At 47.5% G+C, this 13,125-nt stretch overlaps 1 protein-coding gene across 3 annotated transcripts in view; it reads left to right on the forward strand.

Moving 5' to 3' along the window:
* rsrc1 (arginine/serine-rich coiled-coil 1) overlaps window positions 1–13,125 on the forward strand; it is a 385,706-nt gene that overhangs the window by 79,018 nt on the left and 293,563 nt on the right. The gene's annotated exons all lie outside the window — the stretch shown is intronic.

Consider the following 13,125-nt stretch of genomic DNA (forward strand, 5'->3'; position numbering starts at 1 on the left):
TGAAGAGTAAACCAACAGAAGTATGTGGGTGCTGCTTCGCAACTGAAGGCCCTTTTAAGATAGAAAGGCATTTAAGTTTAGTTTTTTGCTGAATTTATTTGGAGTTGAAGATAAGCCAATGGGGAGTGAGCATCTCTCAACTCTGCCAGAAGAAGCTGGACATGACAAGGGAGCTGCAAAGAGGCAGACTTCTTGAAGAACCAGATGCAGTCCAGATAACGGGGGAATTGGGACAGAAAGAATGCCTTAAGACTGAAGTTAAGAGCACAGAGAACAAAGTACCTTTCAGAGGAGAATTCTAGGAAAGCAGACAAAGTGTTGTGAGTGAAAGAGATAGTTGCAGTAACCAGAATTCAAGTGGGAAAGCAGACTTGAGAGGCAAATCAAAAGCTTGATGCCATCTTAAGGGAGTCTGGGAATTGATAATGGAGTTATAAAACCCAGTTACTAGAATTGTTGTTAAAAGTGGAGCAGAAACTTTGTTTGAAAGACTAATTTAGAAAACCTGGACTGAATTTTGGGATGCAAACTGCGGATGGAAAGCATTGATTTGATTTGATTTAATTTATTATTGATTTGATTTATTATTGTCATATGTATTAACATACAGTGAAAAGTATTGTTTCTTGCGTGCTATACAGACAAAGCATACCGTTCATAGAAAAGGAAATGAGAGAGTGCAGAATGTAGTGTTACAGTCATAGCTAGGGTGTAGAGAAAGATCAACTTAATGCAAGGTAAGTCCATTTAAAAGCCTGACAGCAGCAGGGAAGAATCTGTCTTGAGTTAGTTGATACGTGACCTCAGACTTTTGTATCTTTTTCCCGACGGAAGAAGGTAGAAGAGAGAATATCCGCGGTGCATGGGGTCCTTAATTATGCTGTTGCTTTGCTGAGGCAGCGGGAAGTGTAGACAGAGTCAAAGAATGGGAGGTTGGTTTGCGTGATGGATTGGGCTACGTTCATGACCTTTTGTAGTTCCTTGCGGTCTTGGGCAGAGCAGGAGCCATACCAAGCTGTGATACAACCAGAAAGAATGCTTTCTATGATGCATCTGTAAACGTTGGTGAGAGTCGTAGCTGAAATGCCAAATTTCCTTAGCCTTCTGAGAAAATAGAGGCATTGGTGGGCTTTCTCACCTATAGTGTCGGCATAGGGGGACCAGGACAGGTTGTTGGTGATCTGGACACCTAAAAACTTGAAGCTCTCGATCCTTTCTACTTCGTCCCCGTTGATGTAGACAGGCATGTTTTCCTTTACGCTTCCTGAAGTCGATGACAATCTCCTTCGTTTTGTTGACATTGAGGGAGAGATTATTGTTGCTGTACCAGTTAGCCAGATTCTCTACCTCATTCCTGTACTCTGTCTTGTCATTGTTTGAGATCCGACCCACTACGGTGGTGTCGTCAGCAAACTTGAAAATCGAATTGGAGATGAATTTGGCCACACAGTCATAGGTGTATAAGGAGTATAGTAGGGTGCTGAGAACACAGCCTTGTGGGGCATTGGTGTTGAGGATGATTATGGAGGAGGTGTTGTTGCCTATCCTTACTGATTGTGGTCTGTGAGTTAGAAAGTTCAGGATCCAGTCGCAGAGGGAGGTGCCGAGACCCAGGCCACGGAGTTTGGAGATGAGTTTTGAGCGAATAATGGTGTTGAAGGCTAAGCTGTAGTCAATAAATAGGAGTCTGACATAGGTGTCCCTGTTATCTAGGTGTTCCAGGGTTGACTGCAGTGCCAGGGAGATGTCGTCTGCTGTGGACCTGTTGTGGCGATAGGCAAACTGTAGTGTATTCAGCTAGCCCAGGAGGCTGGAATTGATTCGTGCCATGACTAGCCTTTTGAAGCATTTCATAATGATGGATGTCAGAGCCACTGGCCGATAGTCATTAAGAAACGCTGCTTGGTTTTTCTTAGCAGACGCATTGTTGTGAAAGAAGATTTTAAAACTTTTTTTTTTGGGTGTGGAGTTTGGAAACTCTCATATGACAATCGTTTTGGGGGGATTTTGGGGAGAAATTCACAGATGTTTGCTTGGGTTCAGAGTGAAGAGGGTATTTGATTACCGCCAATCTGCATGCTTGAAGTGTTCGGGACCAGTTTAGAAACTCCACAATATATTATGAAGTTAGCCGAGATCCCAACTATTTTTGATTTTGGCATTAATGTGAGCATAACGTGTTTCGCTCCAGCTGTGATTGAAATTTTTTATTGAAACAAACTTCATTTGACAACACAGTTAAAATATAGCAAAAAGAATTAGTGTAACCGTTACCAGTCGAAATACTTAAACATGACGAGGTATGATTCTTAACTGCTTGCTATTTCTATTAGCTTCAATTTAAGCAATATCCCCACAGACATAATTTCCTCTTAAGAATCAGTTAGCAAGACACACAGGCTTGTGTGAATTCCCAGTGCTCCAGCCTTTTAACCCCTCTGGACAGAGATACAGAGACTCACCTGTCTTCTGACTCTCAGACAACAGCCTCAAAGGAAGACCTGTTGTCTCACAGTTGTACTGCAGTGAGAAAGGGAGGGAGAAAACATCTCTTGCCTTTTGCAAAACTCTGATGAGAGATACATATTTTCTAGCAGGTCCTCAGACTTCAATTTCCAGAAAGAGAGAGAGAAGGAAAAGAGCTACTGCTTTTTTTCAAATTCAAACTACAGCTGCCTGATTTTTTTTTCTCTCGCTCTGTAAGCCTAGCTCCACCCACACATGATTTTCTTCCTGTCAACCTAAACAAACCCTACTCTGAAACCCCAGGGAACAACTCTAAGAATAACAATATTACACAAGGCCAGATTAAAGCAAACACTCCATTAATTAGGAGCAATTAACCTTCTGCATGTTCAGCATGTGAGCTGCCGTTGTGGACAATTCGGCATCGTTGAACAGAGTTGAAGTATAAACACAGCCTTCACCAGAAACATGATAGAAAATACATTTCTTATAGGCACAGCATCGTCACAATTGGGACTGTGCGTTCCTGGGTCTATTGTAGTTTAAGATGTACTTTGTAATCTGAGTTAATCTTAAAATCTGTGTATATTTGTTAACCTGGGGAAGGAGAGGGCTGGGGAGTAAAGGAATATTGCAGCATAATCCAACCTTTCATGCTTAATGCATGTTTTTTTTCTTGTTTAAACTAATTAGCGGTCCTGTGACTCTGCTTCTCCACGTTTTCTAAAGGAAAGTAAAAGTTGTGGTCTTTTGAGTCAGGATTCCATTCTGGGATCTCTCCGTCTACACCAACTTGGATAGTAACAATATGGTTTGGATGCTGGAGTTTGGTAAACCATGCATAAATTGCATTCACAAACCTTTCTGAATGTTTTTTTAAAGAAAGAATTTAGGAATGAGCAATGTTTAAACTGTTTTAAGCTCATAACAGGCACTTGCCAGAAACAGCAACTTCTAAATAAGTATTTATGGGACATCTGGAATGTACAATAGCTACATTGGACAAAGATGATTACTTGATACGTTGATGTGCAATAATTGAACAGTTTTTTTGCTTTAAAATTATTTAAATACTTGGGAACCACCCAAAGAAAGCCTACAGTCATGTCGGGAAAAACGGACCTGTGTCCTGACATTCTAAATGCATCTAGTTTCCTTTCCAAATCAAAAGATACTTGCCTGAATTTAGCTGATTTTTCCTTGCTGTTTATAGTAAAGGATGAGAGGCCATTCTAATATTTCTTGAGTTTTGAGTTATTATATAATTATATTACTCAAAATTGAATTCATTTGTTTGGGAAGAATACATGATAGTACTTCAGATCAAACATTGATGTGATGATTAATGTGTTTTATATCTGTTAAGATGTACAGAGACAAGTTGGAATTAAAATTTCAGTGCATGCTTTACACTGTTTCTCGTCTGCATTTTGTTGTTTTTGATGGAGTGTTTTCTAAACAAATAATACTCAGAAATTTTCAGTCTGACAGCATCGTTAAACTCTATCGGCCTGTCTTTTTTTTTTGAATACTCTTGCCCTCCCACACCCCCCACAGCCCACACATCCCTCCCATCCCCCCTCCCTTCACAAGCCCCCCCCCCCCCCCAACCCGCATCCCATGATGCAGGAAGTTATTATGTTAATTTTACATCATTAGCATACAGGTTACAGAGTTCTGCAGCATGAAGCATGCATAGAACCTCTTTTAAGTGTCTGCTCAGATCAAAGCGAGCTTATGTGATTTCTGTTGTCTGACACCAAGCTGTGTGGTGTTGTTTTCATTAAACATTTATCACACTTCCAATGTGACAGCAGGCAACTTTGTGCTTGAGTAACGTGTTTTCATGCAAAATTTATTGAAAAAGACGACACATTGTAAAGAGATCTTGTCGCCTTTCACTAGAGGCAAAAGGGTAAATTGTTGGAAAGAAGGAAGTATGCCTTTGACATGGCACAATCATTGTTTCATTTGACAGGGTCACATGAAAACAATAGAAGTGTTAAATAGCATGTTTACTTTTGATATGTAGGTATGTGCAATAGAGCATCGACACCTATTTGAAACAATTTGAATGAAATGCACCCATACATATCTTGTGAAAGTTTGTTTCAGTTATTTCTGTGATATGGTACCCTACCATGTGATGCAGTATATATATGAAATTTGTAATTTTACCTAGTCCTGATCTGGTAAACAAAACTTTCTTTTATATTTTAGTCTCTTATCTATATGATTGAAAATAAAGAGAGGTTATTGAATTCTGATATGGAGGAGGAAGATGAGGAAGAGGCAAATTGGAGACATGCTTGCAATTAAGAAATGAAAATGGGAGAACTTGCATTTTTTAAAAAAGTGGTGTCAAAGAAGTGAATTTCTTTGCTATAATTTCATTTTTTTGGCTTTAGGGTCATTTTTTCAGACTCCTTAAAGTATGTTTGACATATGACTATCTACTTAAAAGGGAGGCTGAGTACTAAATGAGTACTTTGCATCAATCTTCTTTATAGAAGAGATTGTTGTTAGAAGGGCTAGCAATGTTTGTTGGGATTAAGTTGGACAAAGAGGCAATATTTTAAAGGTTAGTAGTACTCAAAAGTAGAAAAGTCACCCAGTTCAGATGGAATCCATCCTGAATTACTGAAGGTAGCAATGATGGAAGGGATTGTGTTGCAGCGGCAACGCCCTTCCTCTGCAACCAAAACTTTGGGTTCACGCCCCATTCCAGCAATTGATGGCCACAGATGGTGCATTCTTAATATGGCCAAACAAGCCGACTATCAGCCTGTAAATTCTTCAATACACCCAATGACAGGCATTAAGAGCAGGAGTTTTCTGGTCAGCCATATGACACAAGGCAATGGCAAACCATAGCAGTATTTTTGCCAAGTCTAATGGAAGCCAGTGATCACCATCACCTCCTTAGGGCATGATGTCTGAAGGAGGAGGAGTAATGGTGGAATTTTCGAATCCTCCTTAGACATGGTAGATTGCAAATGTTATGGCCCTGTTCAAAAAAAAAGTAGCAATTACAGGCCAACCAACCTAACGCCAGTGGAGGGGAAGATAGGATCATAGAGTAGCAACAGGCCATTCAGCCCTATGAGCCGGATCCACCATTCATTAATCATGATCTGTATCTTAACTCCATCCAGCTGCTTTGGCTCCATATCCTTTTATAACCTTGTCCAGCAAAAGATCTATTGATTTTATTGAGTTATGATCTTTCCTGCGTTTTGTGGGTGTAGCTCTACAAAGCTCCAACTCCCTGCTGACAGGGAAGAAATTCCAGTTATTTGACTCAAACAGTGAAGGGATGGCAATATAGATTCAAGTCAGGGTGTTGGGGAACTTGCGGGTGGTAGTGCTCCAATGCACTTGCTGTCCTAGTACTTCTAAGGGGTCGGGAGTTTTGAAAGTATTGTCAAAGAAGCCGTGCAAATTATTGATGTACACACTGCAGCTGATGGTAGAGGGTATAAATGTTTAAGGTGATGGGTGGGGTGCCAATCAAATGGACCTTTTTGTCCTGGATGCCCACAAGCTTCTTGAGTGTCACTGGAGCTGTTCTTATCCAGACAAGTGGAAAGTATTCCAACACACTCCTGACTTGTGCCTTGAATGTGGTGGACAGGCTTTGGGGGAATCCAGATGTGAGCCATTGCCACATTATACCCAACCTCTGACCTGTCCTTGCAATCACATTTATATGACTGGTCAAGTTAGTTTCTGGTCAATGGTAACCCGCAGGATGTTGTTAGTGGGGAACTCAGCAATGGTAATGCAATTGCATGCCAAGCAGAAGTATTGGGATTCCGATCAATTTTTATTCTAGATCAATATTGGGAAGATGATCTGGAGATTACTGCCCTTGAATGATTTTAAAGCTTGCTTCCTGGTATCCTTTTGCGGAACTTTAATTTCCCATATGATTGGCTCTATTTTGGATCATGATGGCTGGCTGCTTTCTCAAACATCCCATTACCTTTTCCAGTCTCTGAAATGCCTCTTACAATAGCACCTAAGAGGCAATAAAACATTTTCACTCTCCTTCTGTGTTCATTTCTTTTATGATTGAGTCCTCAGCCCTGCACCAACCTCCCTCACCCTCAAACTCCCCCAGGAACCCGGGTGGTTCACACTTGTTGAAAAATGTGATCAGTGATCTTCGTCACATAAAGTTCAATACAATTGATATTCAATTAACACATGACGCTGTTGTTGATATAATTAAGCGGGTTTGCATAGGGATCTAGGGTACAGAGCATTTTTTCGAATGGAAAATGTGAGAAGGAGAGATCTGAGCAGGACAAGTGCTGGCCTGGAAGAATGGGGGCAAATGCCATCACTGTTGCAGGCTGAAATTGGGGAGTGGAAATTAATCACGTCAAGGAAAAAAGCAATGTGAAGGTCGTGGCTGGAATTCTCCCCAAAAAATTCTAAGCGTTGAATTTGCATGAAAACTGGAGTAAATCACGCTGGTGTTTTCAGTGTGTTTTCCGAAACAAATCTCCCACACTCTGCACTGCAGAGATCACTAGCGTGATTATTATTAAGAACCAGAGGATGGGGCCTATTCCCGCTAAAGAGACTGAAATCGACATGATAAACAGGACCCCACGTATGCGCACACCTCTGGAAGATTGCAAAAAAGCCCTCCCAGCATTGATTGCTGGCCTCAACCCCCCCCCCCCGTTCCATCCCCCACGTAGCCATGGATGTCGGAGGCATGTTGGAGACACTGCTGGCCATGGCTGGGACTCTTGCTGGCATTCAGGAGGCACAACAGGCCTTGGCTGTCTCCGAGGGCTAATGTTGAGGGCCTCCAGAGCCTGGCTCACTCACAGAATGCTGTAGTGGAGAAGCACCAGCACTTGGCCCAGTCTCAGAAGGCTAGGGCTGAGGGATCACAATCCATGGGACAGATGTTTCTGGGCCTCCAGGATGAGCAGAACTAGGTGACGCCAGAGCTTCTGGAGCTCAGTCCAGCTATCCTGGCGTCCCAAGGATTGTCCCCAGGATCTCTGGGCACCCCAAGGGAGGAGGAAGGGCTCGAGCCTATGCCGGGACTTTCTACCCAGGAGACTCCGGATGTCACGAGACCTTCCAATTCCCCCTTCCTCACACCGGGGCATCTTGGGGCCAGCTAGATGAACAGGGTGGCACAGAAACGGTGTCATCCACAAGTCAGCCGGTGCCCTCCAGGTCTCGCCCGCCGAGGGCATCACAGGCAATGGGGAGTGCATCACAGCTGGACACCTCCACCTCCAATGTGCATCCTGGGAGAGCACCGAGACAAAGCAGTAGGCCACACAAGATTAGAAAGTTGTAGTTTCACGAAGAGGACACGGGTGAAGGTCACCAGTAGTCAATGTTTTTGACTAAACAAATAAACTAAATCAAATTAATTGAGGGACAGATTAAACGGGGCAGCCCCCAAAAAGAAGGGAATCGCCCGGAACAAAAGACAAAGTAGAACATAAACTTCAAACATCAAACTAAAATGTGATTAAAGGGGTTGATAATACACCCAGCCCCTGAGGTGCCTAACGGGCACAGAAGGCATCAACAGTGCCCTCGGACACTGCGTGCTCCTTTAGGGGCATCCGGCCGCGAATGTAGCCATGGTAGAGGGGCGGGCGACCCCCTCAGTCGAGTGTTCCCCAATTCCATGTGACCCCCTCGTGAGAGTGTTCCCCAATTCCATGCATCGAGGCGCAGACTGCTGTGCTGCGCAATACTCGGCCAAATGTTATAGACTGCCTGCTCTACTTTCCCCACCATCCACCGGACCTTAGTCAAACAGGACCCCCTGTCATGCCCTCCCACCTTACAACGAGTCGTCATCATCCTCCAGCCTTGCTATCAATGCCAGCCGAGGCCCATTAACTGGTTGTGATGTTTCTCGGAGTTGAGTTGGTGGGATGAGAGCGGGTGGGGAGGCGGGATGAGAGGGTGTGGAAGGGTAGGGGGATGAGAGAGGGTGGGGGAGATGAGAGAGGGTGGGGAAGGGAGAGGAGATGAGAGGGTGGGGGAGGGGGAGAGAGGGTGGGGGAGGAGAGAGGGGGAGAGGGGGAGAGAGGGTGGGGGAGGGGGAGAGAGGGTGGGGGAGGGGGAGAGGGGAGAGGGTGGGGAAGGGGGGAGGGGGTGGGGGAGAGGTTGGAGGGGAGAGAGGTTGGGGGAGGGGGAGGGGAGAGAGGTTGGGGGAGGGGGAGGGGAGAGAGGGTGGGGGAGGGGGGAGAGGAGAGAGAGTGGGGGAGGGGGGAGAGGAGAGAGGGTGGGGGAGGGGGAGAGGAGAGAGGGTGGGGGAGGGGAGAGGAGAGAGGGTGGGGGGGAAGGTGAGAGAGGGTGGGGGGGCGGGGAGGTGAGAGAGGGTGGGGGGGCGGGGAGGGGAGAGAGGGTGGGGGAGGGGGGAGGAGAGAGGGTGGGGGGGCGGGGAGGGGAGAGAGGGTGGGGGAGGGGGGAGGGGAGAGGGGGGGAGGGGGGAGGGGGAGGGGAGAGGAGAGAGGGTGGGGGAGAGGAGAGAGGCTGGGGGAGGGGGAGAAGAGAGAGGGTGGGGGAGGGGGAGAGGAGAGAGGGTGGGGAGGAGGGAGGGGAGAGAGGGTGGGGGAGGGGAGAGAGGGTGGGGGAGGGGGAGAGGAGAGAGGGTGGGGGAGAGGAGAGAGGGTGGGGATGGGTGGGGGAGGTGGGAAAGAGGATGGTGGGAGAGAGGGTTGGGGGGAGAGATCGGAGGGGGCTGTGGGGGAGAGGAGAGAGGGTGGGGGAGGGGGAGTGGATGAGATGGAGAGGGGATGAGCGAGGGTGGGGGAGGGGGGATGAGAGAGGGTGGGGGAGGGGGGGATGAGAGAGGGTGGGGGAGGGGATGCGAGAGGGTGGGGGAGGGTGGAGGGGATGCGAGAGGTGGGGGGGATGAGAGAGGGTGGGGGAGGCGATGCGAGAGGGTGGGGGGGATGAGAGAGGGTGGGAGAGGGTGGGGGAGATGCGAGAGGGCAGGGGGAGGGCGGGGGAGATGCGAGGGGGTAGGGTGAGGGTGGGGGAGATGCGAGGGGGAAGGGGGCGGGTGGTGGAGATGCGAGGGCAGGGGGAGGGCGGGGGAGATGCGAGAGGGCAGGGGGAGGGCGGGGGAGATGCGAGAGGGCGGGGCAGAGCGGGGGAGGTGCGAGAGGGGGAGGGCAGGGGAGATGCGGGAGAGGGAGGGCGGGGGAGATGCGAGAGGGGGAGGGCGGGGGAGATGCGAGAGGGGGAGGGTGCGAGAGATGGGAGAGAGGGTGGGAGGGAGAGATGGGAGAGAGGGTGGGAGGGAGAGATGGGAGAGAGAGATGGGAGGGGTGGGAGAGAGGGTGGGAGGGAGAATGAAAAGAAGGTGGGTTGTGGAGGGTAATGAGAGAGGGCTGTGAGAGAAGCGAGAGGATATGGGGGAGATTAGAGGGGGGGTGGGGAAATGAGAGGGGGGATGGGGGAGATGAGAGGGGGTTGGGGGTGATGGGAGCAGGGGGGTGGGGGTGATGGGAGGGGGGTGGGGGTGATGGGAGGGGGTTGGGGGTGATGGGAGGGGGTTGGGGGTGATGGGAGGGGGTTGGGGGTGATGGGAGGGGGGTTGGGGGTGATGGGAGGGGGGGTGGGGGTGATGGGAGGGGGGTGGGGGTGATGGGAGTGGAAGGTGGGGGTGATGGGAGAGAGGGTGGGGGGAGATGAAGAGGGAGGGTGGGGGTGAGACGGGGAGAGAGGGTGGGGGGGTGACGGGGAGAGGGGTTGGAGGTGATGAGAGGGGTGGGGGAGATGGGAGCGGAAGGGTGCAGGTGATGGGAGAGAGTGGGAGGGGGAGACGGGAGAGAGTGGGGGGCGGAGACGGGGAGAGCGGGTAGGGAGGAGATGGGGAGAGTGGGTGGGGGGTGGAGATGGGAGAGGAGGTGGGGAGGAGACGGGGAGAGTGGGGGGGAGATGGGAGAGAGAGTGGGGGGGAGATGGAAGAGGGGGTGGGGGGGAGAGGGGGTGGGGGGGAGAGGGGGTGGGGGGGAGAGAGGGTGGGGGGGAGAGGGCGAGGGTCGGGGGGGTGGAGATGGGTGGGAGGGAAGCAAGGTGGGGGTGTGGTGCCTGCAGTGGCTCAAAGAACAAAGAAAATTACATGGCAGGACATCCACTTCGGCCTGTCACCACTCCTCCTCCTCCAACTGGTCTCCCCATTGCTGTGCGATGTTGTGCAGGATGCAGCACACAGTTATGATACTGGAGGCCTGCACAGGGTCAGACTGCGGGGCACCAGTGGTCCAGGCAACGGAACTGCATCTTGAGCAGGCCTATGCACCGCTCTACTACGAAAGCTTGCCACGGCGAGCAGCAAATCTCCAGGCACTGCCTCCAACCTCCCCAGCACTCCGAGGGCTGCAGCTCCATAAAACTTATCTCCTTACTCCTGTTAAACGCTGCCACGCCAACTCCCAACTTTTATATGGCAGTTGTAAACCGCACCAGAGTGACATCACTCCAGAGAGGTGGGAGACGCTAACAACGGCAGAGATTGTTGTCGTGGACCCGCTAATCAGATAGTAATGTATGTAAATGCATGCAAATATCCATTACGCTGATTTTTAGCGTGCTTCCGTCGGTGCTAAAAAACTTGGGTTGGGAGACGCTATTGGGCGGGAATGCATGCACGAATCCCGCGAATCGGCCGATGCGAGAATCTCCCGGCCTGCTGCGCTAAACAAATCAGTGCAAAGGGATGGGAGAATCACCCCCAGTATTTCTGTGAAGTGTGGCAATACAGTCTTAGTTACTTTGGATGTACAAATCAGGGTCTAGAAGACTGAGGGATGAAAATACATTAAATTTAAAGCTCATCAGCTTAATTACTCTGTTGTATTTAACCCAGGTGGCAATAACTATTCGGTTGGTTTGAAATATGGTCTGCAAAGTCCTGGTTTCAGCTCAAGTTGAGAGGTCAGTTTGGGGCCAGTGGGATAAGAGCCTTACTGACACGCATTAATTTTTAACTCCAAAACCTCTTTATCTTTGTTCAAGCTTGTTTCTTGCTTTGTACTTAGTGGGAATGATGAGACCAGTATGTGGGAATGGGCAACAACCGGAGACCCAATCCAAGCTTTAACCACATCTTTTTGACTCTCAATTATTCTGGGTCCTATTGGCCATGTACTGACATTCCCAATTCTTCTGGATCTGTGCCCAGTGTTAGCAATAGTACATCAGCAATAGAGAACCCAGAGCAGATTCTTGCACAATGCAACTCTCCATGATGTTAAATTTATTATTTATCATAATCATATTTTGTTTTATGTCACGAAACCAGTTTTGATCCGACATGCAATCAGAGTGCTTTTTCATTTTAGTGAAGATTCCATACTGAGTTTGCCTGATTGTAAACTTTGCAATCTGTGTAGTAATTGGCTAGTTCAGTCTGTTTTCCTTAAATGCACAGCACTAATTTAGTTCACGACAAGATTGTTCTTAAAGATCTAAATTGGTGCTGTCAGAGAATCATAATTAAATTAAAAAACCCAGCACATCAGGTGATGAATATTTCAAATAAGAATTCCCACAATGGTTCAGTGGGCGGCACGGTGGCACAGTGCTAGCGCTGCTGCCTCACAGTGCCAGGGACCCGGGTTCGATTCCCAGCTTGGATCACTGTCTGTGCGGAGTCTGCACGTTCTCCCCGTGTCTACATGGGTTTCCTCTGGGTTCTCTGGTTCCCTCCCACAATCCGAAAGGTGTGCTCGTTAGGTGCATTGGCCATGATGAATTCTCCCTTAGTATACCCGAACAGGTGCCGGAGTATGGCGACTGGGAGATTTTCACAGTAACTTAATTGCAGTGTTAATGTAAGCCTACTTGTGACTAATAAATAAATAAACAAGCGTATCATATCTATAAGGCTATCTTTGCTAAGGCTGGCTGACAGCATAGCCCCACCAATTGAACTAGTGACTTTTAATTAATTTACAAGTTTAGTTCCTGGGATTGTAACTCCATGGTTCAGTTTTTGGAACTCTATCTAACTTGGTTGACCCTTAGTAAGGATGTAGGTGATACCACTGCAATTGGCCCGCAATTCATAAGCTTGGGGGTAGAAAATCAGTTACAATACTTGCTTGCGGCCGCTACAACTGTTGGATTTGTTTCTGTGGTGAACTGTCATAAGGGAAAATGGGATTATTGATTAATTCACTAACAGTCGCTAACCAGACTCATGCACTTGGAATACTTGTTCCAGCCAGGTACTAGAGGATCAACCTTCAGCATGAGTCAAAGTCTTCAGGAGGACTGATAGGGGAAGGGAATTGGCAGGAGGAATGCACTTAATTAGAAAAAACAAAGAAAAAAGATTGGTGCAGATAGTCATGGAAAAGGATTGAGCACTTCTCTTTCTAGTGTACATTCCATGAAATTGAAGTATTTCTGTCGGCTGGCATAATAAACTAGTTTATTCATGATCAAACTTCTAAAATTTAACACCTCGAATAATGTTGATTGAATCACTTGATATTTCAAAAGGCCTCAAGTTAATTAATGGTGAAACAGTTCTAATTAACTCATATTTGCTAGCACCAAATGTTTATGACATATAATGGTATGCTGTATATATTTCTATGTAATAAGTAAACATGCATGCATCTCATGCTGCCTGAATGAGACATTTGT

This window comes from Mustelus asterias, chromosome 3 (assembly GCF_964213995.1).
Source record: "Mustelus asterias chromosome 3, sMusAst1.hap1.1, whole genome shotgun sequence".
NCBI classification, from domain to species: Eukaryota; Metazoa; Chordata; class Chondrichthyes; order Carcharhiniformes; family Triakidae; genus Mustelus; species Mustelus asterias.